Source organism: Anser anser, assembly GCF_964211835.1.
Source record: "Anser anser genome assembly, chromosome: 17".
In the NCBI taxonomy this organism is placed as follows: domain Eukaryota; kingdom Metazoa; phylum Chordata; class Aves; order Anseriformes; family Anatidae; genus Anser; species Anser anser.
Genome location: NC_139738.1, coordinates 7,129,051 through 7,135,050, shown reverse-complemented (window position 1 = coordinate 7,135,050; position 6,000 = coordinate 7,129,051).

Below are 6,000 nucleotides of genomic sequence, written 5' to 3'. Positions count from 1 at the left end.
AGGCATTTCCTGCTCTACAGTCTCCAAATTCAATTATTCGCCAATACTAGGCAGCCCAACTTCCTTGAAGTCAGTTTGTAATATGTAGCAATCTGAAGTGCCTTGCATTTTGCAATCCCCAGATCCTTCTGTCCTTATGTTTCCTGAGAGTAATTACCAGCAGTAATTAAGAAAAAGCAGCTTTTTCATTACGTGATAGATTATTCATTCCTTTTACAGGGGTCCACACATTTGATGGGCGTGTTTTCCTTGAGGCAGGGTCTGGGAGGACAGAATCGATACAATTGAAAATGCATGTTCTGAACTTCACATCTTTTGTCACAAAACTCACTCAAACTACTCGATGATTGTTTTGCTTTTAGTTTAACAGCAATTACAGCTATGAACAAAAAGCATTTCTAGCTGCTTGTTGAAGAAACAGAGCAAAAGCAGAATTATGCAGTCTAGTATATTTTAAACGTCTTGAGATCCAAATGAATGTTGACGCCAAGAGGATGTTTTTCTTAAAAGAAGAAATACAAGCATCCTGGATTTTGTTTTCCTGCTAATAGGTATAAAGAAGAATAAACAGCTGCTTTTTGTTTTCCCAAAAATATTTGCATTAAGAAGATCTGCAGATTCCTTTTGAAATTGATGTAACATCTTTTCAGATGAGGACCAGCTGCTTGCTTTGATTGTTTATAGCAGGACATGCTTAAGGGAATTTTTTTGTTTGTTTGTTTATTAAATGTAGGACCAGGCTCTTCTGGTAGCCTGCAATTTGCAGTGTGGAGTGGATCTCAGCAGGCAGAAGGCTTTACATATATAACTAGAGTTGTAGCCATCCTACCTTCTGGTGCAATTCCTGGAGGGACTGTCACCAAATAAAGCCAATGCAGTCTCTGAAATCTTGGTGCTGGGAGATGGTGCTAGCTGCACTACAGGCATTTCCCACACCTCCCAGCATGGAATCGTCCACCTAAAGAGAAAAGGGGGCGGCTTAGTGGCAGGCATTGTGCATCTTCAGGATGAGGGCCTATAAACAAAGGAAGCAAACAATTATGTTAGTTGACGGCTTAACAGCCCTACAACATCAGATTCATGTGCAATTAATAACAAGGCTTTTGATCTTGCAATCAGCAACTATAAAATACATATGCTTTCCCTGCACGTTTGATTATGTTCAAGGAAGCAAAAGGATAAATACTTCTTATTAGCATTACAGAGTACTTTTCACATTTAGCCAGAACTTCATAGAGTATTTGAGGTCTAACATGATATGTTTATTTTATCCTCCTGCATACATTGCATGCATGGTGAAATGCTGTTTATTTTCTTTATTCCAATATTTAGCCCGGACCAAAGATGACTGAGAACATACTTAGAAACAACAACCTAGAGAAAACTTTACGACTTCATCGAATATTCATTTTTTTTGTTAAAGAAAAAGACATCTTAGGCTTTCCTTTTTTTTTTTTTTTTTTAGGTCAGATTGCCCATTTTCTTTCATGCCCAGCTTGTGGCACTTGAAAGACATGTAAACTTGTATTAGGAGTTCTCATAAATTGAATTTACTGCTGCAGGAGTCTCTACTTCTAGCAAAGGTACAGTTTAGCTTGCTGGGTTTTATTAGTCAGAGTCAGTAAACCAGCAGCATCACTTGATTTGAGGCTGAAAACTGAGCGTTTCTTGAAAACTAATATAGGAAAAAGATACCTACAACACTACCCAACAGTTTGGAATTCCATATTCAAGCCACAGATAGTTCTCACTATGGAGATCTCCGTACACACTGTCAAAATAGCACACAAACAAACAAACAAACAGCCTCCGTCCCATTCTAATTCCAAAGCAATTTTGACGAGGGTACTCTGGAGTATAAAGGTTTTGAGAGTTTTCTCATTCACTGCAGGAGCTGATGAGTAAATCAAAACACGGTGTTTAATAAAAACCAACACGCTGTCCATTTGGTTTGAAGCACTCCTCCTCCCATACAAAGAATGCTAAAAACAGGCTCCAAAATGAAGTTTTTCACTTTACCAGCACCCAAGCAGATCTGCCGCCTACCTGCTCATTTGATGAATGTAAAAGACGGTAAGCCTGGCAGTCTAAAATGTCCAGATACTGGCAAAAATTACACACGCTACCGCCAGTGCAGCTCTGTCACATTAATGGCAGAAAAATTAAAGGTTACGTGTCACTCAAGCACACATATTGTTAGAGGCACAAGATTTATCCAACTTTGAGCTTTTTCTTTATTTTTATGCCTTTTGCCTAAACAGGTGAGACCAAGTCATTTCTCATTCCCCTCTTTCACCGTCTGAGGTGCAGACTGGGTCACTCAGCTGGAGCCAACATGCACAGAGAGGGCATTTACCAGCACCATGTTAAAAAGTCACATCTCTGCTGTTTGTGACCATACCTCAGCCATGAGAGAATGATTTTTTTTTTTTTAACCTATGAAGTAACATCCTCTTCCACTAATAACAATTGCTTTCTTTTGGTCCAGAAGTACCTGCCCACCTTTTGAGAGCAGTCTCTCGATATGCCCTGGAGTTGTTTGCAGCCACAGTTTCCACATCCCATAGACTTTACCCAGTTGTGTTTCACAAAATGTGTGATACAAAGGGGCAGATGCGACTGAGACCTATCTGAAACCTCACGCGACAAAATTCAGCAGTGCCTGTTCAGAAATGGACCGTGAGGCTTGCTTTAAATATCAGTCCAGAAATGTGGACTGCAGGATTACTGGGATTATTGTTTTTCACTACATTCCTCTTAGTTGCATATCCAGGGATGCTGTTTAGTTCTGTGCTTGCGACTGCTCTTTTAACTTCATATTGTAAGTAAAGAAAGCTTAATATAGGACCTTTCAAAATGTCTCAGCCTGAGCAAAGAGAGAATTGAGAACATTCTTGTCAAACTTGGTCATCAACTGTAGAAATAATGTCTGCAGCCTGTCATTAAAAAAGAAATAAGGAGAAGCTGATTAAATGCACCATAAAGAAACCAAATTTTCCATTCCTTTACTTTTTCCTTGACACGTTGCACTTCATTGGAAGCTTGCTAATGTGCCAGCCAAAAGAATTGTAAGGACCTGGATTCCTTCTTAATACAGTAGTCATGGTTCACTAGTTAGAATCTGTATAGAATTAACCAGTGACACAGATGAATGGAAAAACATACTTAAAGAGCTGAGAAGTAGCACTCTTTCGAGGGTTTATACGTTAGAAAACCTCTATCAATACAGCACATTGGTTCTTTTCCTATTTCCACCACTGACCTAAAAAATGGATCACAAAATTATAGACATCAATTGAAGATGGGAAGTGTTATAGCGGTGCTGATGCCTGTACCGGAGACAGATGAAACACAGCAGTTCACAAAAGCACAAACCAGTCTTTCCACGTAAGTGCTTTCCTCCACAGGTTTTTTAGGCAAACTTCATATTCCCAGCAGAAGCAGCTTAAAGCGGAATTAGCACAACAAGCTGTGACACATATTGTTCAATTTTTCAGAGTTCCACTTCAGTCAGCCATACCTGACAACCGTAACCAGCAGTACCACACCACTGCATAGAGCATTACATCAGCTTTGCAAAATTGGCATGAAATTACATTAGCACAGACACAAAATGGACTTGCTTATTAACGTGCATGTGATCACTAGGAAAAGGCTGAATGATACTTCGCTCTGCATCGCAAGCTGTAGTTCCTAATGAAAGCCTACCTCAGCCCTTAGACTGTTGTTCATCCCCTCAGTATCTGACCGCTTTCCACATAAAATCAATAACAGCAAAGTAGATTTAATGGAGCCTCTGGCACTTTTCCCATTTTAAGGCAAAGTCCTGCTGGGAAGGGGTTTCTTTTTCCTCAGACGTCAGATTTAGACTTCTTTTTGTTGTTGCTCGAGTAGCAAGGAGGCTTTCAGAGAGGAAAGTAAAACCAGCATTTGCCAACAGATATGGATGCTTAAGTGTGAGAAAAAATAAACGAACTGGAGTGGAGGCTGAGAGGAGAAGTTTCCTGCCTGGGTCTGATTCTCTCTCTAACATAAAAGAAGCGTTCTGAGAGAGCAGACAGCAAAGTGGGGACCCACTACTAAGGCTGTGTCAATCATTTCAAGCAGGTAACTCCTACACTGCTGTCTTCCTATGCAGATTACTGCTGCTCTTGGCAGAAAAAAAAAATGTGCGTGGAAGGAGATTCATGTTATTTTAAAAATATGCAAGAACTTAGATGTGTATTCTTTGGAAAAGAGGAGATCAGGAGCACATTAATGCCCAATGGGGAGCTGACAGGAAAGGTGCTATGGGATTCTTTGAAAACGTGCCTAGCGTCAGAGTAAGAGGTGATATCCTCATCCTGGGGAAGGATCAGGATTTTAAAGAAATTCACTTTAAAATTTTATAACAGAAACTATCGTGGTGAGGGTGAATTCATCCTATACTGCACTATGCAGAAGCCTAACATTTAGCCTGTGAGCAATCCTGTTAATTTAATACACAACTCTAGCAAGGTATACGATTAAGTCAACTGGTGATAGAAGGCCTGAACCTACTACAGTTTGATTTCCATCAGAGAACGGTAGGGATTTTTGAAGCTTTCTGGCTTCTTTCGTTGCCCAGCCTCCTCTATTTTTTCCACATATATATTTACAATGCTGACAAAAAGACTGGAAAGAAAGGGGCGGAGAGCATGAGGGAAGAAGGAAGGGAAGGAACCCAGGGACAGCTCACGCCAGGCTGTGAAATGCAAACCAGGTTTTTCAAAACCGCATGTTCTAAACATCACCTTGGAGTCATACAATAATAAATACTCAATATTAAACTGAGAGAGTCTAATTGCCAAGTAACTATAGCAATGGAGAGAAAAGGCTGTCTTTGGACACATTCCCTCCTGCCTTAATTTTTCCCTGGAGTGGGTGGGGGAGAAGGGGTGCAGAGAATGTGCTCTAGATTGTTAATGGGTAACGCTTTCCAGAGCCCCTTCTGATCACTCAGTGACTGCAGGATTTAAAAGAAGCAGACAGATTTCTCGGAAGGAAGCTGGACATCCAAAACAATTACACTGAACTATTCCATATCCTTCGAAGGGGTTTAGAGCATCAGGTTCCTGATACAAGGCTGTCATATACATTGAGACCCATTACACAGCAACGTGACCTTTTATAAAGCGCCTTGTAGTCCAACTGCTCACCATCACTTCCTTCATCCCCGAAGAAACAGCACTTTCCAGTGACTCTAAAAGTCTGAAAATAAGTAAGTGTGAAGTGAAATTACACATGGCCTGTGCTGATTATTTGGTTTTGCCAAAGAGAAGACCGTATTTCTGGGTTGTTTTTAAAATACTCATTTCTGGAATTTAATTTGGGGAAAAATTAAAGACTTACCTGGAGGCTTCACGTATCTTCTGCCTCCTGATAATTTCCAGAGCTGAGAGTGCTTGGAAATGGGAGGGTAGAGCTGGCACGCTGGGATGTACCATTGGATCACCAGTTTCAGAAAACACTGCTTTATCTTGTCATGGAAAAAAGTGCTTGATCCCGTTGGCATTTTTATATGTAACACGATGCATGGCTCTATTTCTGATACTGACTGGACACAAATGCAAAGTAAGTTTGAGCACACTGGATGGGGAGGAGAAGAAAAGGAGGCTCCCTTTACAGAGGAACAAGAACTGGCTTCTTCAATGAAAGCTTTTAAACCTCACATGGATTGGTTTAACCACGTGCCTTCCAAAAAATTCATTAAAAAAAATAAAAAAGCCATTCAGATTGTTAACTAAATAATAGCTAATTCTGAATGTTTAGTGATTTGTGAAGGAGTTGAGCTAAACCTAAGCCTTCCATAGTTGCTCTAGATCAAAAACAGTTTTGCCCCTAAGGCAAACCAAAGAGCACAAACTAATAAATAACTTCAGAAAATTTTCACCAACTTTGGAAAGTTTAGGCTTTCATTTGTTGGCTTAGTCTTTAACTTACTTTTTAAAGAACTCCGAGTTTTGTAGAACAGTATAGCCT